We start from the raw sequence: 23609 nt of genomic DNA, 5'->3' as shown, positions 1-23609 counted from the left end.
TTAATGAGATCCCAAATTTTCTCAGATTATCTAGGATCTTATCAAATGGTGCATAATTGGTGTTTTGCGGGAGAGGTGTTGATTTTTTCTTCTTGCGCGGCATAGTGATGATCGAAGCTAGATGAAAACCCAACCTAGCTGCTTCAAATCGCCATGGATCACCTTTGAGAGAAAGTCAACAAAAGTCAATGCTTTCAAAACCCTTGATTCAAAAAGCTTAGTTTGAATGTGTTTGACTTTCATTTGATTCAATTAGCTTCGTTGAATGCATTTGATTTTCATTCAATTCTTAAAGCTTTGTTTGAATGTGTTTGACTTTCATTTGATTCAAAAAGCTTTGATTGAATGTGTTCGACTTTCATTTAATTCAATTAGCTTCTTTGAATGCATTTGACTTTCATTCGATTCAAAAAGCTTTGTTTTTAATGTGTTTGAGTTTCATTCTATTCAAAAAGCTTTGTGTTAATGTGTTTGACTTTCATTTGACTTAAAAAGCTTTGTTTAAATGTGTTTGACTTTCATTTGATTCATAAAGATTTGTTTCAATGTGTTTGACTTTCATTTGATTCAAAAAACTTTGTTTGAATGTGTATGACTTTCCTTTGATTCAAAAAGCTTTGTTTGAATGAGTTCGACTTTCATTTGATTTAATTAGCTTCTTTGAATGCATTTGACTTTAATTCCATACAGAAAGCTTTATTTTTAATATGTTTGGGTTTCATTTTATTCAAAAAACTTTGTTTTAATGTGTTTGACTTTAGTCAGATTCAAAAAGACTTGTTTGAATGTGTTTAACTTTCATTTGATTCAAAAAGCTTCTTTGAATTTGTTTGACTTTCATTTGATACAATTAGCTTTGTTGAATGCATTTAACTTTCATTCTATTCAAAAAGCTTTGTTTGAATGTGTTTGACTTTCATTTGGTTAAAAGAGCTTAGTTTAAATTTGTTTGACTTTCATTTGATTCAAAAAGCTTTATTTGAATTTGTTACACTTTCCTTTTATTAAAAAAGATTTGTTTGAATGTGTTTAACTTTCATTTGATTCAAAAAGCTTTGTTTGAATGTGTTTAACTTTCATTATATTCAAAAAGCTTTGTTTGAATGTGTTTGACTTTCCTTTGATTCAAAAATCTTTGCTTGAATTTTTTTTACTTTCATTTGATTCAAAAAGCTTTGTTTTTATGTGTTTGACTTTCATTAGATTCAATTAGCTTTGTTTATATGTGTTTAACTTTCCTCTGATTCAAAAAGCTTTGTTTGAATGTGTTTAACTTTCATTCTATTCAAAAAGCTTTGTTTTAATGAGTTTGACTTTCATTAGATTCAAAAAGCTTTGTTTGAATGTGTTTGACTTTCATTTAATTCAAAAAGATTTGTTTTAATGTGTTTAACTTTCATTTGAATCAATTAGCTTTGTTGAATGCATTTGACTTTCATTTCATTCAAAAAGCTTTGTTTGAATGTGTTTGACTTCCATTTGACTCAATTAGATAGATTCTTTGAATGCATTTGACTTTCATTCGATTCAATTAACTTTGTTTGACTTTCATTCGGTTCAAAAAGCTTTGTTTGAATGTGTTTGACTTTCATTTGGTTCAAAAAGCTTTGTTTGAATGTGTTTGACTTTCATTTGATTCGAAAAGCTTTCTTTGAATGTGTTTGACTTTCCTTTGATTCAAAAAAGATTTGTTAGAATGTGTTTGACTTTGTTTTGATTTAAAAGGCTTTATTTGAATGTGTTTGACTTTTCATTTGATTCAAAAAGTTTTGTTTGAATGAGTTTAACTTCATTTGATTCAATTAGCTTCTTTGAATGCATTTGACTTTCATTCGATTCAATAAGCTTTGATTTGGGTATTTTATACCCGGCCAAGTGGCCCAATCGGAGCTTGCCGCGTGTCGTTGAAGGGGCGCCACCTTGGACCTTCCAGATGGTGACACGTGTCAGGCAGATATCACCATTGATTTGGAGTGTTTGATGATCCAAAGTGGACCAATAGGAGAGCGACACATGTCACCCTAAGAGACGCCCAAATGGCCTCTTGGGATGAGTGACACGTGTCACTCAGATATCGCTTCTAAAATGGCGGCCTTCAAAGGCCCAAACTTTGAGGCTGTTTTGCAACGTACCCTAGTCCCTAGGTCATCAAACCCTAGGGAGGGCACACTTCCCCAAAAGACCTATAAATAGGGACAATTCCCTCATTTATGAGACAGATTGCGTAACACAAGACAACACGTCACATCAACATTTATTACAGAGCTATCGTTCTGAAGAAACAAACAGCACAATACCCGAACTTGGAATCCGAGCATATAACTTTATTTCCGCACGTTTTCACTCCGAACATATACTAACTTAATCTTCGGAGGCGGACCACCTACCAACCGGCGGTCCATTTGTTTTGCAGGTACAGGTGCCCCTTGCTGGATCCAGTCTTAGTGTTGTAACTCTCCCGAGGGACTAAAAACCCCGAAACATTTGGCGTTGTCTGTGGGGAGAGTACCTCTAAGATGGCTTCACAAGAACCTGTACCGAATCCTGAGACCAATCGGCCTCCAGAAGACATACTGGTCCAAACGAACCATGACTCATGTGACGATGTGATGCCAAAACCTATGTGGATCCTAACGGGAGCGTCACCATGATCAGGCGGGTCCAAGCACGATTGCTGGACAGCCAAGAAAGCCCTTAGGGAAGCCGGTTGATCCTTCCCATGCGGCAGGATCAACCCCAGTCACCAGAGACGAACTCATGAAACTCCTGAGCAGTCTCAGGGGTGAAATCAAGCAACTTGCCACTAAGAAGTCGTCTACTCCTAGAAAGGAGCAGTCGGCCAAGCAGCCAGCCCAGCCTGGTAAACAAAAGTCGGTCAAGGATCGCCAGCCGACTCCTGATCCTGCCCAAAAGGAAAAGGCTCGGCCCCAATTTAACCTCTCCTGGCTACGTTTCCCAGAAATGGGTACAAGAAAAGCCATTTGGCAAGTACAGCAGGATGGTAGCAAGAAAACATTCTCCGATACTCAACATTACATTGAGTAGAAGAGAACCCAACTATCAGAGTCGGCCTCTACGTTGACCTACCATGTAGCTTTTAGAATACCTCTGTGAGGTATTCCCAATCTGTACATGAGACCCCAGCAAGCAGCCCTCGGGTTCAGTCTGGCCCTCATGTGATACAATCGGCCCAGTACATTGCTCCGCCATTGTACTAGTCGCCTGCTTTACCTTACATTCAGCCTGCCTTCTTTGGAGGCCAGTCAGCATACGATTATCAGCCCATGGATTGGCAGCTTAGGCTGCAGCACCTTGGAGATCAACCCTCTGCGTTCTCCAGGGAAATAGCCAAAGTCGAACAGCCGGCTAAGGTTAAGAATGTGTTAGTTGGAACCTATGATGGGACCTCTAACCCTTAAGACCACCTGCTAGCATACACCCACCTCATGTACTTACTGGGGTTGGCTGATGCCGCATGGTGTCGCTGTTTTCCAGCCACCCTAAAGGGCATAGCCCAACAGTGGTTCGGCAACCTGCCGGCTGGTTGCATCAATAGCTTCAAGACGCTTGCGTTCTTGTTTGCTTAAAACTTCTCTATGAACATCCCTGCAAAAAAGACAAGCCTTGATTCGGGCAATGTACAACAAGGAGATAGAGAAGCGCTGCGTTCCTATGTAAGGCGGTTCAATCTGGTGAGAATCAAGATTCATGAGTGTTTGATGAGGTCGCCTACACAGACTTCTTCAAGGGTCTAAAGGACGGGTCTACTTTCAAGTATGAACTCTCCGCAAACAAATTTTCACTCTGCAAGGAGCACTGCGAGAGGCGGAAGCCTACATATAGGCGACCGAACTCTGCTCCTCCAGCAAACAGTCGGACTCAAAGAAGTCTGATCGACAGAAGGAGAGTCGGCCTGCTCAACCGGCTCTAAAGCCAGAAGAGAGCAAAAAGAAAAAACAGATCTGGGCCGTTGATAACTCTGATCAACCGGCCTAGAAGAAGAAAAAAGAATGGAAGCTGTACATTCCAAGGTACGAGTTCCACAAGGACTGCTGCTCCATCCTCTTGGAGATCAAGGATCGGTTGACTCTTGTGAAGCCGACTCCTATGAAAGGTTCCGCTGAAAATCGGAACAAAAACAAACACTGCCACTTCCATGAGGATGTCGGCCATGACACAAACGACTGCTTTAGTCTCAAGCGGGAGCTTGACCCTCTGGTCGACAAGGGACAGCTAAAGTCCTATGTGAAGTCCAAAGTGACTTCCAAGGCGAATCTGAGGCAGTCTAAGAAGAAAACTCCCAGCATGCTATTAGTATCGAAACAGATGAAGATCCGGTATATACAATAGCAGGCGGATTCGCCGGGGGTGGCCCGACCATTCGGGGCACCAAGGACCAGCTGAGAAAGATGCTCAATTCTGTTGAAGAGGGAGAGGCGACAAGCACATTTGCCTTCCCTGAAGTCATCATAACCGAACGGGACAGAGGCAAAGTCCGTCAGCCGCATGATGACCATGTGGTCATTGAATGCAAAGTGGCCAACCAACTGGTTGGTCGAATTTTGATTGACATAGGATGCTCCTCTGACCTCGTCAGCCTCAAATGCTTATCCAACCTCAAGTACAAACCGGATAGCATGATGGAGGTTTCTCACACCCTTGTTGGGTTTGGGGGAGGACTTGTGCACCCAGTCGGACGAATTGATTTGCCCGTCCGCTGGGAAATAAGGGAAACGGTCGGCACATAACCATCCTTTTCCTAGTGGTTGAAAAGCTCATTGCCTACAACCTCATCTTTGGCCGACCCACTCTGAACGAGTGCAAGGCCGTCATCATTCCTGCTCTCATGCAGCTCAAGTATGAGAAGGATGATGGAACAGTTGGTTCCCTCAACGGGGACCAGAAGACGGCTCGAGAGTGTTACCTCTCGGACGTCAAGCCCGCGGCTGCAGTAGCTGGCCGGGGTAAACAGACAATCGACCTTGATGATATCAAGGAAGATCATTCGGCCCCACCATCCGGTAAGAAAAGAAAGATTGATCATCTGGTGGTGATAAAAAAAAAAAGAGAAGCAATAACAAACACTGATCGGGGAACGGTCAGATGATCTCCGTCCCCAGCCTGATGGCGAACACAATGATATCCCTCTGGACGACAGTCGGCCAGAGCGGACGGTTAAGGTGGGGACGGTTGCATTTGCTAAGCTGGGTGAGAACCTGCACCAGCTGCTGAAAGAATTAAAAGACATCTTTGCCTTTGAAGTGGAAGAGATGCCAGGCATCAGCCCGGATCTCGCTGTTTACAAACTCGCCGTGGATCCCAAAAAGAAGCCCATTCGGCAAAAGAAGAGAAACCACGGTGAGGAAAGAAGTCAGGCGGAAGCCGCCAAAGTAAAAAAGCTGCTGGACGCCAAGTTCATTCGGCCATGCAATTTCCCTTAGTGGGTAGCGAACGTTGTGTTAGTAAGAAGGCCGAACAGGACTTGGCACGTGTGTGTAGACTACACTGACCTCAACAGAGCATGTCCGAAGGATAGTTATCCACTTCCTAAGACCAACAGTCTGGTCAATTCAACAGCCGGACATGCCCTGATGAGTTTTATGGACGCCTATTACGGCTTCCACCAGATCCCCCTGTGGAAAAAGGATCAAGAAAAGACGGCATTTGTCACTAATCAGGGGTTATCTGTTTTACGGTGATGCCGTTTGGTTTGAAGAATGCGCCTGCTACTTTCCAACGAATGATTAATACAGTCTTCATTAATCAAATTGGAAGGAATGTAGAGGCATACATTGATGACATGATAGTCAAATCCAAACAACAGGCGGATCACCTTGCTGATCTCCGAGAAACATTCGCCACCCTCATGCGGCACAAGGTCATGCTGAACCCAAAAAAGTGTGTCTTTGGTCTTGAATCTGGGAAGTTTCTCGGATTCTTGATTGACCAATGGGGACACTAGTAGAAAATATCAAAAAGGCACCCCCTAATTGGCACCGGTTCAGTCCAAACCGGTGCCAAAAATGGCCTACAAAATTGGTGGGAATCTAAACCAGAGTAAAAGGCATCGGTTCACTTCAAACCGGTGACAAAATCATAAAGGCCATCGGTTTGAACCGGTGCCTTTGTGAACCGGACCTTTAATTATGTAAAAAAAAAAAGCCGGCCTCCTCTCATTTTATAACCCTAAAAAACTCATGAGTTATCCTTATCTCTCCTCTCACTCCGCCTCTTTACTCTCTCCTCTCCCTTCTCTCTCCTCTGCTCTCCCTTCTCGATCTCTCCTCTGCTCTCCCTTAATCTCTTCTCTTTCTCTTCGAACACCACCGCAACAACAACAACAACACCGCAACAACAACAACAACACCGCAAAGCCGCCACCACCACCGTAACATCAAGTTGATTTGGGTTTGTTCGAAGTTGATTTTGGGTTTAATTGATTTGATGAGTGTCTTCGAAATTTTTTATGGGTTTCTTTAAAAAAATTTTTGTTTAATCCACCACGAACACATGCACGAGCAAGGTTAGGGTATAATTTCTTGATTTTAATTCGATTTTTTTTTATTTTTTGGGTTGTTAACTGATTTTCGAATTTTCTTTTATTTTAATCGATTTATTTTTTATTTTAATCGATTTAAATTTGTTTTTTAAAAGTGATTTTCAATTTTCTAGTTTGGTTAATCAATTTTAAACTTATTTTAATTCGATTTTTTTTTATTTTCTAGGTTTTTTGTCGAATTTTTTTTATTTTCTGGGTTTTAATTGATGATCTGGGTTTTAATTGATTTTCTGGGTTTTATTTTCTGGGTTGTAATTGATGTTCTGGGTTTTTGAACTGATTTTCTTTTTTTTTATCCGATTTTCTGGGCTTTTTTTTTTGTATTTTTGAACTGATTTTTTTTTTTCGATTTTCTGGGTTTATATTTTTTTTTTTCGATTCATTTTCTTTTTTGAACTGATTTTCATTTTCATTTTCTTTTTTGAACTGATGTTCATTTTCATTTTCTGGGTTTTTCTTTTCTTTTTTTCGATTTTCTTTTTTTTTTTATTTTTTGGGTTTTTGAACTGATTCATGTTAATCGATTCATTTTGGTTGTTTTAATTGGTGCTGTTTAGGGTAATTTTACCCCGCCACGTGGTCCAATCCGAGGATGACACGTGTCAGCCTCAGGATGGCCCAAAGTGGACCAAACCTTGTGTGACACGTGTCACACCAGAAATAAAGGGAAAATAGCGGCCTTCAGGCCCAAATCCCGAGGACGCCGCAAAACGGCGCAGCCCACCAATGATTAGGGTTCCGTAACCTAATCAGGGGCACAATTCCCAAAGACCCTATAAATAGGGAGATGTCCCTCATTCTGAGGGCACGTTTTACCATTTATTACACCCTTATTCTCTTACATCAGAGAAAGACCTGAGCTTGGAATCCGAGCAGATACCCAACTAAATTTCCGTTCTTTTTTCCGTTTCAAGTTACTAACTTGACCGTCGGAGGCGGAGCTCCAACCACCCGGAGTCTCCGTTGTTTTGCAGGTACAGCTCAGCCGGATCAGACTTCGTGACGTAACTCTCCCGAGGGACAAAAACACCCAAAACATTTGGCGCCGTCTGTGGGGAGAGTACCTCGAAGATGGTTCAAGAGTCTGTACCACCCCCTAACCGTCTGGGTGAAGACCCAGAAGTTTTCACAGACCATGAGGAGGATGAAGACCCTCAGGTCGAAGCCTTTACAGCCGAAGACGGCTCTCTCAGAACCAAACGCATCCGGCCCAGAGACACTCTGGAGCGGGGTGCCTCCCAGGCGGGTCCAAGTCGACCCTCGGGCAGCCGGAAGGGGAAACCCAAACGACCGCTGGATCAACCCCTGTCACTCGAGACGAACTCATGAGATTCATGACAAGTTTCAAGGGTGAAATTAAAGAACTGGTCACCAAAAGCCGGGCTGGCCCAAGTAAAGGTCAGTCGGCGAAGAAGACTCCTCTAGAGAAGGGGAAGTCAGTCAGAGACCGGCAGCCCACTGCCCATCCAAAGGAGAAGGTAGCCGGGACCATTGATTGGTCCAAAATTCTCCTCCCTGGGAGGAACACCAATAACACTCGCCGGACTCAGCAGCCGGTGAGAAGTAAAAGATCAACTCTTGATGCCCGGGAGATCATAAACCGGAAGAGAAACCAATCGCTGTCTGAGTCGGCTTCAACGTCGAACTTTCCAGACAGCTTCAACAATGTTTCTGCAGGGAGTGCACCCTCCTTGCATGAGAGCCAGACAGGCCGTAATACCGTCCATTCTGGCCCTCAAATGATTGGAGTATCCTCCTCACTTCATGCAGCCGGCCTTCTTTGGGGGTCAGGCGGCATATCCAAATGTCCAGCCACTGGACTGGCAGCTTCGTCTGCTGCGCCTGGGTGAACAACCTTCTGCGTTCACTCGGGAGATAACCGAGGCGGCTCAGCCGGCCAAGGTTAAGAATGTGTTGGTTGGTACCTATGATGGTACCACCAATCTGAAAGACCACCTTATGGCTTACACCAACCTCATGTATCTGTAGGGGTTGGATGATGCCACTTGGTGTCGGTGCTTCACGGCTACATTGAAGGGCATTGCCCAACAATGGTTTGGCAATTTGCCAGCCGGGTCCATCGATAGCTTCAGGAAGCTCGCCTTCCTGTTTGCTTCCAACTTCTCAATGAACATCCCTGCTAAGAAAACAAGCCTTGATTTGAGCACTGTTAAGCAGGGAGAGAAAGAAGGGCTGCGCTCATATGTCAGGCGGTTCAATCTGATAAGAATTCAGATTCAAGGACTGTCTGACGAGGTAGCTTTTACAGACTTTTTCAAGGGTCTGAGAGACGGGTCGACTTTTAAGTTCGACCTAGTCAGAAAAGGGGCTTTCACCTTACAGGCGGCCCTGAGGGAGGCGGAAAGCTACATCCAAGCTACCGACCTCTGCTCGCCTGGAAGCCAGTCGGACTCCAAGAAGTCCGATAAGCAGAAAGACAGCCGGTCTGCTCAGCCGGCCAAAAACAAAGAAGAGAGCAAGAAAAGAAAAGAAGTCTGGGCGGTTACTGACTCTGACCAGCCGTCCTAGAAGAAAAAGAAAGAATTTAAACCGTACGTCCCAAAGTACGAGTTTAATAAAGACTGCAACTCCATCCTCATGGAGGTAAAGGACCGGCTGTCCATTGAGAAGCCGAATCCTATGAAGAGTTCTGTCCAGTCACGGAACAAAAAAAAATTCTGTCATTTCCATGAGGTGGTCGACCGTGACACAAACGACTGCTTCACTCTTCAGCGTGCGTTGGACCGTCTGGCTGACAAAGGGCTGTTGAAGTCCTACATTTCTAAGTCCCCAGCCGGGGCAAAAAAGAAAAACAAGGGTCAGTCCTCCAATACTACCCCCCAGCCTGCTAGTAGTTCGGATACCGACAAGGAGCCGGTCTACACTATAGCAGGCGGGTTCTCATGTGGTGGCCCTACCATCCGGGGCACCAAGAGCCATCTTCAAAAGATGGACAAAGATGATGATGAGCAGGCGTTTGCCAGCTCCTCCTTCCCAGACGTCTTGATCACTGAGAAGGACAAGGGCAGCGTCCGCCGCCCGCATGATGACCCGGTGGTCATTGAATGTAAGGTTGCCAACCAGCTGGTTGGACGGATCCTTATTGACACCGGTAGTTCATCAGACATCATCAGCCTCCGGTGCCTGCAAAAGCTGAAATACAATGTCAGCAGCATGCATCCGGTCACCCACCCCTTGGTTGGTTTTGGGGGTGGGATGGTCTACCCAGCCGGAAGAATTGACTTACCCATCTGGCTGGGAGAGAAGGGCCAAGGACGACATATTGTCGTCAGATTCTTGGTCGTTGAGGAGTTGACCGCCTACAACATTATCCTTGGCCGGCCAACCCTCAACGTAGCCAAGGCAGTAATCATCCCATCTCTCATGCTCATCAAGTATGAGAGGGATGACGGCACTGTGGGTTCCCTGAATGGGGATCTGAAGACGGCCCGAGAGTGTTATCTCTCAGCCGTCCGAGATACCGTGGCCCCAGGCAGTCAGGAACCCATAGACCTTGACAATGTCAAGGATGCCGACCCAACTCCTGCCCCACCAGCAGCCGGAAAGAAAAGAAAGGCACCACTGCTGGTGGAGGTGAAGAAAGAGAAAAAATAGCAATCACTGGCCGGTGAACGATCAGATGAGCTCCGTCCCCAACCGGCTGGCGAAAGCATTGATCTCGTTCTGGATGACAGCCGTCCAGAACGTACTGTTAAGGTTGGGACGGTTGCTCATGCTACCTTGGGTGCAAGCTTGCACCTTCTGCTGAAGGAATTCAAAGACAGTTTTGCCTTTGAAGTGGAAGAGATGTCAGGCGTCAGCCTGGATCTTGCTGTCCACAAACTCGCCGTGGACCCCAAAAAGAAGCCCATCCGGCAAAAGAAAAGAAACCACGGCGAGGAAAGAAGTCAGGTGGCAGCTGCCGAAGTCAAAAAGCTGCTAGACGCCAGGTTCATTCGGCCCTGTAATTTTCCCGACTGGGTGGCTAATGTGGTCCTTGTTAAGAAACCGAATGGGACCTGGCGCATGTGTGTTGATTACACAGACCTCAACAAGGCGTGTCCAAAGGACAGTTACCCGCTTCCAAAGATCGACAGTCTGGTCGACTCTACAGCCGGTCACTGATCAGGGGCTATTCTGTTATACTGTGATGTCGTTTGGCTTGAAAAATGCGCCTGCCACTTTCCAACGGATGATTAATACGGTCTTCATTAATCAGATTGGGAGAAATGTGGAGGCGTACATTGATGACATGATAGTCAAATCCAAGCTACAGACAGATCACCTTGTTGATCTCCGAGAAACATTCACCACCCTCAGGCGGCATAGGGTTATGTTAAATCCTAAGAAATGCGTCTTTGGTGTTGAGTCTGGGAAGTTTCTCGGATTCCTGATTGATCAAAGGGGGATAGAGGCTAACCCTGAAAAGATACAGGCGGTAATAGACATGAAGTCACCCCGTTCTGTCAAGGAAGTACAAAGGCTCACCGGCTGTCTGGCCGCCCTGGGGAGGTTCCTCAGCCGATCAGGCGACAAAAGTCTCTACTTCTTCCAAGCAATCAGGAAGAAGACCAGATTTGAATGGGGGGATGAGGCTGAGGTGGCGTTCCAGAGGTTGAAAGAGCATTTACATTCTCTACCTAGGGAGACGTTGTATATGTACTTAGCCGTATCAAATCATGCCCTCAGTGCCGCTCTCCTTGTTGAGCGAGACGGCGTGCAGCTCCCGGTTTACTTTATTAGCCATGTTCTTAAAAATGCTGAACTCCGGTACCCCATGGTGGAAAATTTTGGCCTTGCTTTGTATATGGCATTCAAAAAACTGAAGCCCTACTTTTTGGCACATCCGGTGGTGATTTACACCGACCAGCCACTCAAGCGGCCAATGTCTACCTTGGACTCATTCGGGAGAATGTTGAAATGGGCTATTGAAATGCAAAGTCTTGAAATCACTTACGAACCAAGGAAGGTAGTGAAAGGTCAGGCGTTTGCCGACTTCATTGTTTAAATGACCCGTCCGGTGGCTCCGGATAATCTTGATCAGGTTTGGAAAGTGTATGTAGACGGGAGCTCTACTAAGAACGGCTGTGGCGCAGGCGTAATTTACGAGTCTCCTTGTTTCGGGGGTTTTTGTCCCTCGGGAGAGTTACAACACTGAAACTGGATTCAACTGAGGATGCCTGTACCTGCAAAGCAAACGGACCGCCGGATGGTCGGTGGTCCGCCTCCGAAGATTAAGTCAGTAAACGTTCGGAGATAAAACGTGCGGAAGTAAAGTTATCTGCTTGGATTCCAAGCTCAGGCAAAGTGAGATAAGTGACGTATTGTCTCGTATTGCGTGTGCAAAATTCTATCTCTTTTTCTGTGTCGTCATAAATGACATAATGTCCCTATTTATAGGGTCCTTTTGAAAAGTGTGCCTTCCTAGGATCTGGTGACCTAGGAATTAGGTCATGCCGTTTTGCGGTGCCTCGGGATTTGGGCCTTAGAAGGCCGCCATCCCAGGGCCAATGCTTGAGTGACACGTGTCACTGTGCCCAATGGATTTTGACCCCCCCTCTTGGATTCACACCTTGGCGAATCTCTGGAGAATGTTGGACTTTTTAACTTAAAGAATCTCAAAATTCCCTAAGCGTTCCGACACTCGGTTACCAGTTCGACTGTTCTTTAGTCAACCAGGCGTCTTTCTCCCTTCTTCTAAAGGTAACGCCTGTATTTTCTTTTTACTCTTCATTTTTTCTTTTTTTTCGAAAAAATGGCTCCCCAATTGCATGTGGCACGGCGTAGGATAGTGATCAGCCGGTCACCGGGGACGGCTGAATCTAGAACTAGCAGTGCCGAATGCTTGGCCAAAGACCCTGCTTTGCGAACTTCTCCGAATCCGACCGTTTCCGTGTCTGTGCAGGACACTATGGCCAGAATCAAAAGAACAGCAAGGCAGTGTAGCTCCGATGGAGTTTTCTACCATTCGGATGGGTCGACTGTTTTTTCAGACGGCTCAATAAGAGTGCCTCGAAGTGAGCTGTCGGAACACCCTGACAGCCCTTCCTATCTTCCTCCTACCCCCACTTATTACCATTCGCCCACATCTATTGGAACTCCCAGTGATGGAATCCTGGGGGAGGCGGATGAAGAATATCAACCCGGGCCTTTTGGACAGGCGCCGGAAGAGAGTCTAGGGGAGGACCCCGCTGGCACCAGTCGGCAATCCCCTAGCTCTGATGAGAGCTCTGATGACGAGTCGGCCTCGTCATCTTCTTCAGAGAATGCCTCCGTAACTTCAGAGGAGGCTAGATCAAACATAGATTCTGCCAGAGAGTCCCTGGCAGTGGATAGGGGGGAAAGCTGGGCCGAGCCGAGTGCTTCCAGGCGCTTGGAGAGAGCCCCCTACTATCATCATGTTCCGCCAGGCAGGCAGAGCGCCATGGTGTCCGGCCTTGCCAATTTTAGGCGCAAGGTCGTCCTAGGCTATGGCTACACTTTGTCGGTCCCTAACGAGGGCGACACCATAACCTGGCCGAGCCTGGCCAGCTATCAAGACAAAGCATTCGGCTGCTATGAAGCGGCCTTCCAAGCTGGCCTCCGCTTCCCTCTCCATCCGGCCGTGGAGAGGATCTTGGACGGATACCAACTGGGTATCTGGCAACTTGTACCCAACTCCTGGATCAATATTCTGGGGTACGTTGCCGCCTGTGAGATGCTGCAGGTGGAGGCGAGCTTTGAAGCGTTCGCCCACATGCACTATCTGAGCAGGGCGCCTGCTAGGGGCGGTGAAGGCTGGTACACCTTGACCACTTGCAAGGGGTACATGATGGCTATTGGCAAAGAGAACAAGTGGAAAGACTGGAGGACTAAGTTTTATATAGTCAAGTCTGCCGATAGCCGCCTGAACCAAAAGTATAACAGGTGGAATAAGGATCCACCTCTCCTAGCAGGCAGGAGCGCATTGCCGCCTATTCCCAGGCGGGCAAAGGAGGAGATCATGGACGCGGGGTTGTTTACCGTGTCCGTGTGGACGAATGATGTGGGGGAAAAGGAGGTCACCCCTCAATGCTATCTCCCTTTGTACAAGTGGTTTGAAGAAGGGACATTCTTAGCCGCCTGTGGGCTAAGTTCTGAGATGCCGAGAGGTAGTCGGCCGTCTATTTTTTATGCAATTTACTTCTGCTTTTCAGTACTTGTTTAATGATGCTAATCACTTGTTCATTTTTGCAGACAAAGCAATGGAAAAGCTCTCGGCCACGAGGAAGCCGGCTGTATCTGCTGCTCGATACAGGTCGAATGTCTTAAACAGGGCAGAAGTAACCACTCACACCAAAGTGGACGAGCAGAAAACTGGCGGCACCTCCAAGGTAGAAAATTGTTATACTTTCATTTCTGACCAATATTAAATTTGCCCGAATGATTTCTAACTTGCGTTTATCTTGTGTTGATGTAGGGTGCGCCTTCCAAATCTCCTTCAAAACCATCCGACCCTAAAATCCAAAAGACTGAGGCGGGTGATGTGAGCGCATCCGGCAAGGGCGGCCGGAAGCACATTGCTCACAGGCCCAAGAAGGGCCCAGACGCCTCTTCTCTCGATGCTGAAAAGGAGATCAGCAAACCGGATGCCCAGAGGGCATCGAAGGGTGGCTTTAAGCAACCCACCACTGCTGTCGGCTCAGCAGGAGAGAAGAGGAGCCTGGGGAGAGAGGAGGAACAGAAGGACGACGGTAAAATCCATTCGCCCCTATTGTTCTTCCATTTAGATGTACTTGAGTTATTTTTCTAACTTTCTCTCCTTCTCAGTTCCTGTGCAGAGGCCGACTGTAGTCCAGATGGCCAAGTCCATGCTGAGGGCGGTTGATCCTGACGACAAGGCGTCTGTCAGAGGAGTCGGCACCCTTGACTTGGATGGCATCTTGGGGAACCTCTGCGAGGTATGAGTCTTAGCTCAAGCAAATTTTTTTTTATTTTTTTTATTTATTTTTTTTTTATTAAGCATTATTTCTTTTCCCGCCTAGTTTTAACCATTCGGCTCTTTTGCAGGCCATGCTACGCGTCCAAGGGCTCAGGCAACCCCTCAAGGAGAAATCTAAAGAGGTACAGTCGCTAAAGCTCGGGCCAAGTCCGCCTTGGATCGAGCTCAATTTGATATTGCTTAGAATGAGTATCTGACGCTTGATATGATGTATTCGCAGGCGGAAGCCAATATGCAGGTGAAGAAGGACCTGGACTCGGCCCGCCTGCGCATCACTTCCCTTAAGAAAGAGATTACAACTCTTAAGGAGAAGCTCGAGCCTCTTCAAGATGCCAAAGAAGAGGCCGAGAGAGCCAAGCAGAAGGTGGGCCGCCTGGAGCAGAGCCTCAGCAACCAGGAGCATCAGCTGAAGTCCAAGTTTGAGTCCGTGGCTGATCAAGAGAGAGAGGCTCTTGTTAAGCAAATGATGAGCGATTATGAAGCCATCATGCGGGACACTTGAGCGGCTGTACAGCCGGACTCGGACTATCAGATTTGGAAATCCAAATTTGACGAAGCCAGCAAAGCATTCGACGCTCGCCTTATTGAAGAGGCTGAGAATGCTGAGGCCGAGGAAAGTTCTGGGTCCGACTCTTCTGGGGAGTCGTCCTCTGGTGGCGAGGAGGAGGATCAGGCGGAGGAGCCAGAGAAAAAGGAGGAAGAGCAGCCGAAGGACGACAAGCCGGCTGCCACTGAAGAGGCTCTCCCCTGATCACTTAAGCTTTTATGCTTTTCTGCGGCCGAATGGCCATGTACTTTTCTTTTCCGGCCTGTGTGCCGAGTATTTGTATCTTTACCGACCGAGGGGTCGGGTAATTTGACAATCTTTCTGGCTTTGCCAGATAACAATCTTAACCAATCGTCTGGTGACGATTGGTCTTTTTTAATTTAAATCATTCGGCCATTTGGCTGAAGTTATCCATATTGTTGTCCTTTGCATTTTGAATTTTTCATTTCATGTTTTTGGCCAAGTATTATAACCTGTATACCATGCGAATGTTCTTGCCCCTGGACGGATGTCGAGTGGTTTCGGTTTATTGGATTGATTGGCTTAGAAATTTTTGATACTTGGAAGAGTATGCATGGTTTCTAAGTCAATCAATCACTATGGTGATTGCCCCAAACAACGCGGCAGACGTCCATCCAGCATTGGCAAACATAAAGTGTTCATTCGGCCATTGGCTCGAACTAACTCAAATTTCCAACTTAGCTAATTTGCTAAGGGTAAACCTCCGCCTGTTCTGCCCCATAAGCAAAAACAAGCGCCTCCGGCCATAGGCCTCTTTGAGATAAAATGCTAAGTTTGTAACTTAACCAATTTCCTTTTAAAAATAATTGTCCGCCTGTCTTGCCCCATAAGCAAGGATCAGGCGTCATCTGGCCAATAGCCTCAATAAGTGCTAAGTAGTCAAATTAACTTGTATATTAACCAATTATTCCGCCTGTTTTGCCCCTGAGCAATAACAGGCGCATCCGGCTTTATGCCTCACTTAGCCTCTACTCATGAAACAGTGACAACTGCGTTAAATAGAAAATTCAGGTCTTTTAGATTTCACTTTCGATTAAAACAAATGACTGCGAATGCTGCCTTAGCATTCGGTAGGGCCGATTGATATATTCGTAGAGCAATGTGCCACCCAAATGGGAGATGCTTCTCCTCGACGAATTCGCCCAAATGGACGTCGCCGGTTATCCGACTCATGTTGGAGCAGACGGTCATACTCATGTTGGAGCAGACTGTGACCATTCGGTCTCTTTTTGTTTATTAACATCCGGCCATGGGCCTCATCATGGTTTTATCTGGCCTTAGGCCTCTTAAATGATTAAGTAAATACTCGTCAAGTGTTGGTGTAAACTTGATGAATTTAGTAGGAACGACTGTTCTAAAACAATCGGCTCCTTCAGAGGGTTTGGGGCGTCTTCTGTTGGGACAGACGCTTTCCAAACATATTGGCCGTCTGTATTTGGTACAGGCGACACTTAAAAAACTTAAATAAAAAGATAAGTTTGGGAAATGAAGGCATATTCTCATTAACAATACGTGAGATTTACAAAATTGAGGTCTTTACATTCGTACTTAGAAGTAGTACTTTTTCAAGTTGTCTACATTCCAAGTTCTGGGCAGCTGCCTGCCGTCTGGTTCTTCTAGGCGGTAGGTGCCGTCTCTTACCTCCTCATAAATTCGGTAGGGGCCTTCCCAATTTGGGGTTAGCTTTCCCTGTTCATTCGCCCTACCGACTGCCTCCATTTTCCGTAGCACAAAGTCCCCCACTTTGAGAGGACGCTTGTGTACTCTTTTGTTGTAAGCCCGAGTCATTCTCAGACGGTATATCTCATGACGCAAGGCAGCATTGCCCCTGCGCTCTGGAAATGAGTCCAATGCTAGGCGCATGGCCTCCCAATTTGCTTCTTCATCATACAACATGATTCGAAGGGTCGGCTCATAGTGCTCAATGGGCAGAACAACTTCTGCACCATACACCATTAGGAATGGGGTTTCTCCCGTTGCCCCTTTAGCAGTCGTTCTGATGGACCAAAGGACGTGTGGTAATTCATCCGCCCAAAGGCCACCAGCCCGCTCAATTTTCTTTTTAATCCCGTCTGAGATTAACTTGTTGAAGGCTTCGACCTGGCCGTTTGCTTGCGGCCGACCGACTGATGCGAAGAAGCTTGAGACCCCTTGGTCTCCCAGCCAAGTCTTGAGTTGAGGCGTCTCAAATTAAGGACCATTGTCAAAAACCATAGATATGGGCACCCCGAAGCGAGTGATTATGTTCCTCCAGATAAAGGAAATGACGTCTTTAGTCTTGATGTTTTTGACTGCCTCAGCCTCTACCCACTTGGTAAAATAATCCACAGCCACCAATATATAGCGCTTGCCGCCTGGTGCAGTTGTATATGACCCCAGAATGTCCATGCCCCATTTGGCAAAGGGTATTGGGCTGTGGATGGCTGTCAGGTCTGTAGCCGGACGATGGATGAGCTTGCCAAACTTTTGGCACTTGTCACATTTTTTCACCATTTCCATGACATCCGACTCCAGCGTTGGCCAAAAGTAAAGCCGCCTGGCCTTGGCCGCGAGGGATCTGCCGCCTATATGGGAGGCGCAGAATCCCGAATGCAACTCTTCGAGAACTTCCTTCCCCTTTTCAGGGGTAACACACTTCAACAGGGGTTTCAAAAAGCTAGCCCTGAAGAGCTCTCCTTGTCGCAACTCGAAGTTAGCTGCTCGTTTTTTTAGAACAGCCGCCTCCCGTGGTGAGTAAGGGAGCGTGCCGTCTCCAAGATAGGCCCGGATGCTGTCCATCCAGGTTGAGCTTCGGTCAAGAATTCCAATGGGGTCTTCCTCAGATATACTTCTTTTTTCCATGACTTCCCAGAAGACTGACCGAGGCGTTTCACAGGAGGCGGATGATGCCAACTTGGACAGAGCATCCGCCTGATTGTTCGACAATAAAGTCAGTGAATGCTTGTCCCTTTATTGCCTTCCTTGGTTCGTAAGCGATTTCTAATCCTTGCATTTCAATCGCCCATTTGAGCATTCATCCAGAAGACTCCAAGGTTGTGAGTGGCCGCTTGATCGGTTGGTCAGTATAGACCTCTACCGCATGCGCCAAGAAGTAAGGTTTAAGCTTCTTGATGGCCATGTAAAGGGCAAGGCCGAATTTCTCAACCATGGGGTACCGAAGCTCCGCATTTCTCAGAACATGGCTTATGAAATACACCGGGAGCTGGATGCCGTCTCTTTCAGCTAAGAGGACAGCACTGAGGGCATGATCAGAGACGGCTAAGTACATGAAGAGCTTCTCTTGAGGCAAAGGGCTGACAAGCCTCGGCAAAGAATGCAGATGAGTTTTTAGCCTTTGAAAGGCCGCCTCTGCTTCATCCCCCCATTCAAAGTTTGTCTTCTTTTTGATTGCCTGGAAAAAGTAGAGACACTTGTCGCCTGAACGGCTGAGGAATCTCCCCAGGGCCGCCAGACAACCTGTTAGTTTTTGCACTTCCTTCACAGTACGGGGCGACTGCATGTCGATTACCGCCTGTATTTTCTCAGGGTTGGCCTCTATTCCTCTTTGGTCAATCAAAAATCCGAGAAACTTCCCAGACTCAACACCAAAGACACACTTTTTTGGGTTAAGCATGACCTTGTGCCGCCTGAGTGTGGCGAATGTTTCTCGGAGATCAGCAAGGTGATCCGCCTGCTGTTTGGATTTGACTATCATATCGTCAATGTACGCCTCTACATTCCTTCCGATTTGATTAATAAAGACCGTATTAATCATTCGTTGGAAGGTAGCAGGCGCATTCTTCAAACCAAACGGCATCACCGTATAACAGAACAACCCCTGATTAGGACTGTCGATCTTAGGCAGTGGATAGCTATCCTTTGGACATGCCTTGTTGAGGTCTGTGTAATCAACACACATCCGCCAAGTTCCATTCGGCTTTTTAACTAACACAACGTCAGCTACCCACTCAGGGAAGTTGCATGGCCGAATGAACTTGGCATCTAACAGCTTTTTTACTTCGGCAGCTGCCGCCTGACTTCTTTCTTCGCCGTGGTTTCTTTTCTTTTGCCGGATGGGCTTCTTTTTAGGATCCACGGCGAGTTTGTGGACAGCGAGATCCGGGCTGATGCCTGGCATCTCCTCCACTTCAAAGGCAAAGATGTCTTTGAATTCTCTCAGCAGCTGATGAAGGCTTTCACCCAGCTTTGCAAATGCAACCGTCCCCACCTTAACCGTCCGCTCTGGACGGTTGTTGTCCAGAGGGATATCGATGTGTTCACCAGCAGGCTGGGGACGGAGATCATCCGACCGTGATCATCAGTGATTGCTATTGCTTTTCTTTTTTGACCACCACCAGCTGATCAGTCTTTCTTTTCTTTCCGGCTGGTGGGGCCGACTGTTTTTCCTCGACATCGTCGAGGTCAATCATTTGCTTGCCCCGGCCGGATGCTGCGGCCGCAGGCTTGACGTCCGAGAGATAACACTCTCGAGCCGTCTTTTGGTCCCCATTAAGGGAACCAACTGTTCCATCATCCTTCTCATACTTGAGTAGCATGAGAGCAGGGATGATGACGACCTTACACTCATTAAGAGTGGGTCGGCCAAAGATGAGGTTGTAAGCCGTGAGCTCTTCAACCACTAGGAAACGGATGGTCATGTGCCGACCGTCTCCCCTGCTTCCCAGGCGGACAGGTAGGTCAATTTTTCCGACTGGGTGCACAAGTCCTCCCCCAAACCCAACTAAGGTGTGGGTGACCTCCATCATGCTATCCGGTTTGTACTTGAGATTGGACAAGCATTTGAGGCCGATGAGGTCAGAGGAACTTCCTGTGTCAATCAGAATTCGGCCAACCAACTGGTTGGCGACTTTACACTCAATGACAACAGGGTCATCATGCGGCCGACGGACTTTGCCTCTGTCCTGTTCGGTGATGACAACTTTAGGGAAGGTGGATGTGCTAGCTGTATCCCCCTCCTCAACAGAATTGACCATCTTTCTCAGATGGTCCTTGGTACCCCGAATGGTCGGGCCACCACCGGCAAATCCGCCTGCTATGGTATACACCGGTTCTTCATCAGTTTCGGTACTCACAGCAGGCTGGGGAGTCTTTTTCTTGGACTGCCCCGGATTTGCACTTCACATAGGACTTCAGCTGTCCTTTGTCGGCCAGACGGTCGAGCTTCCGCTTGAGACTAAAGCAGCCGTTCGTGTCATGGCCAACATCCTCATGGAAATGGCAATGCTTGTTCTTGTTTCGATTTTCAGCGGAACCTTTCATAGCAGCCGGCTTTTCAAGAGTTAGCCGATCCTTAATTTCCAAAAGGATGGAGCAGCAGTCCTTGTGGAATTCGTACCTTGGGGCGTACGGTTCCACTCTTTTTTCTTCTTCTGGGCCGGTTGATCGGAGTTATCAATGGCCCAGACTTGCTTTTTCTTTTTGCTCTCTTCTAGCTTAGGAGCTGGCTGAGCAGGCCGACTCACTTTCTGTCGGTCGGACTTCTTATGGTCCGACTGCTTATTGGAGGAGCAGAGTTCGGTCGCCTGTATGTAGGCTTCCGCCTCTCGCAAGGCTCCTTGCAGGGTAAAGATTTGTTTGCGGACGAGTTCGTACTTAAAAGTAGACCCGTCCTTCAGACCCTTAAAGAAGTCTGTGAAGGCGACCTCATCAGACAGCCCATGAATCTGGATTCGGACCAGATTGAACCGCCTGACGTAGGATCGCAAACCTTCTCTATCTCCCTGCTGTACATTGCCCAAGTCAAGACTTGTCTTTTTGGCAGGGATGTTCATAGAGAAGTTTGATGCAAACAAGAACGCAAGCGTCTTTAAGCTATTTATGTAGCCAGCCGGCAGGTTGCCAAACCACTGCTGGGACATGCCCTTCAGGGTGGCTGGAAAGCAACGACACCATGCGGCATCATCCAACCCCTGTAAATACATGAGGTGGGTGTATGCTAGTAGGTGGTCTTCTGGGTTGGAGGTCCCGTCATAGGCTCCAACCAGAACGTTTTTAACTTTAGCCGGCTGTACGGCTTCAGTTATTTCCCTGGAGAAAGCAGAGGGTTGATCTCCAAGGTGTTGCAGCCTAAGCTGCCAGTCCATCGGCTGATAGCCGTATGCTGCCTGTCCTCCATAGAGGGTAGGTTGCATGTAAGGTACAACTGGCGCCTGGTACAATGCTTGTGCCATGTACTGGGCGGAATGAATCACATGCGGCCCAGACTGAACCCTTTGGATGCTTGCTGGGGTCTCATGTACAGACTGGGAACACCTCACAGAGGTACTCCGAAAGCTATCATGATAAGTCGACGTTGAAGCCGACTCTGATTGTTGGGTTCTCCTCTCCTCAATGTATTGCCGAGCGTTAGAGAACGTCTTCTTGCTGCCATCCGGCTGTACATGCCGGATGGGCTTTCTTGTGCTCGTTTCTAGGAAACAGAGCCGAGTGAGATCAAATTGGGGCCGGGCCTTCTCCTTAGGGGCAGGATGAGGAGTCGGCTGACGGTCCCTGACCGACTTCTGTTTGCCAGCGAGCTGCTTGATTTCACCCCTGAGGCTGCTCAGGAGTGACATTAGCTCATCCCGAGTGACGGGAGTTGATCCTGCCGCTTGGGAAGGATCAACCGGCCGCCCCGAGGGCTTCTTTGGCTGACCAGCGGTTTTGCTTGGTCCTGCCTGAACATGGGGACGCTCTCGCCGTTCCTTACTGCGGATGCGTTTAGAGATGAGGGATCCATTTGGATCCACATAGGTTTCGACATCAGCGTCGTCACCTGAGTCATGGTTCGTTTGGACCAGTACATCATTTGGAGGCCGAATGGCCTCCAGATTTGTTACAGGTTCTTGTGAAGCCATTTCAGAGGTACTCTCCCCACAGACGGCGCCAAATGTTTCGGGGGTTTTTGTCCCTCGGGAGAGTTACAACACTGAAACTGGATTCAACTGAGGATGCCTGTACCTGCAAAGCAAACGGACCGCCGGATGGTCGGTGGTCCGCCTCCAAAGATTAAGTCAGTAAACGTTCGGAGATAAAACGTGCGGAAGTAAAGTTATCTGCTTGGATTCCAAGCTCAGGTAAAGTGAGATAAGTGACGTATTGTCTCGTATTGCGTGTGCAAAATTCTCTCTCTTTTTCTGTGTCGTCATAAATGACATAATGTCCCTATTTATAGGGTCCTTTTGAAAAGTGTGCCTTCCTAGGATCTGGTGACCTAGGAATTAGGTCACGCCGTTTTGCGGTGCCTCGGGATTTGGGCCTTAGAAGGCCGCCATCCCAGGGCCAATGCCTGAGTGACACGTGTCACTGTGCCCAATGGATTTTGAAGCACTTTTTGTGTGACACGTGTCGCCACCTGAATGGTCCCTGCAGGACCTTCAGTCCACGTAGGACGGAGAAGAGTCCACCCTCCACGTGTCATCATTCCATAGGTCCAAATGGCACCTATATGGAGGACACGTGGCACTTTCTGATTGGGCCACCTGGCCGGGTATAAAATACCCAAATCACTCCTGAAGGGGACAGATTTGAGTATGCACTACGCTTCAAGTTTCAGGCCTCTAACAATGAGGCGGAATATGAAGCCCTGCTAGCCGGCATTCGCATGTGTAAGGCGGCAGGGGCCATGAAAATTGACGCCTACTCTGATTCTCAATTGGTTGTTAGCCAGTATGAGGGAAGTTATAAGGCTACCCATCCGGCTATGATCAAATATCTTCAGGCAGTGAAAGAAGAGACCAAGGCACTTGAGGAATTCCGTCTGAGTCAAGTGCCTAGGTCGGAAAACAACCAGGCGGATGCATTGTCAAAACTGGCGTCTTCCGCCTGCCATGATGCGCCTCGGTCTGTCTTTTGGGAAGTTCTTGAAAAGAGAAGCATCTACGAAGATCCCATTGGAATTATGGACCGAAGTTCTACCTGGATGGATGGCATCCGGGCCTATCTCTCAGACGACACACTTCCTGATTCGCCACAGGAAGCAGCCGTCCTGAAAAAGCGAGCTGTAAGCTTCGAGTTTAAAAATGGAGAACTCTTCAAGGCGGGGTTTCTGAAGCCTTTGTTGAAGTGTGTCACCCTAGAAAAGGGGAAGGAAGTTCTCGAAGACTTGCACTCGGGATTCTGCGCCTCCCACATAGGCGGCAGGTCCCTAGCCGTCAGAGCCAGACGACATTACTTTTGGCCCACTCTTAAGGCAGACGCCAAGGAATTGGTGAAGAAATGTGACAAGTGCCAAAAGTTTGGCAAACTTATTCACCGTCCGGCTACTGATCTGACGGCCATCCACAGCCCAATCCCGTTTGCAAAATGGGGCATGGACATTCTAGGTCCTTACACGCCTGCTCTAGGCGGAAAGCGTTACATCTTGGTGGCTGTGGATTATTGCACCAAGTGGGTGGAGGCTGAGGCGGTTAAGAACATCAAGACCTCAGACGTAATTTCCTTCATTTGGAAGAACATTATCACCCGGTATGGAGTGCCTATGTCTATGGTGTTTGATAATGGTCCTCAGTTTGAGACGCCTCAGCTAAAAACTTGGTTGGGAG

Source organism: Chenopodium album, chromosome 4 (genome assembly GCF_948465745.1).
Source record: "Chenopodium album chromosome 4, dcCheAlbu1.1, whole genome shotgun sequence".
NCBI classification, from domain to species: domain Eukaryota; kingdom Viridiplantae; phylum Streptophyta; class Magnoliopsida; order Caryophyllales; family Amaranthaceae; genus Chenopodium; species Chenopodium album.
The sequence above is the reverse complement of the archived record's forward strand: the minus strand, read 5'-3'. Positions refer to the sequence as shown.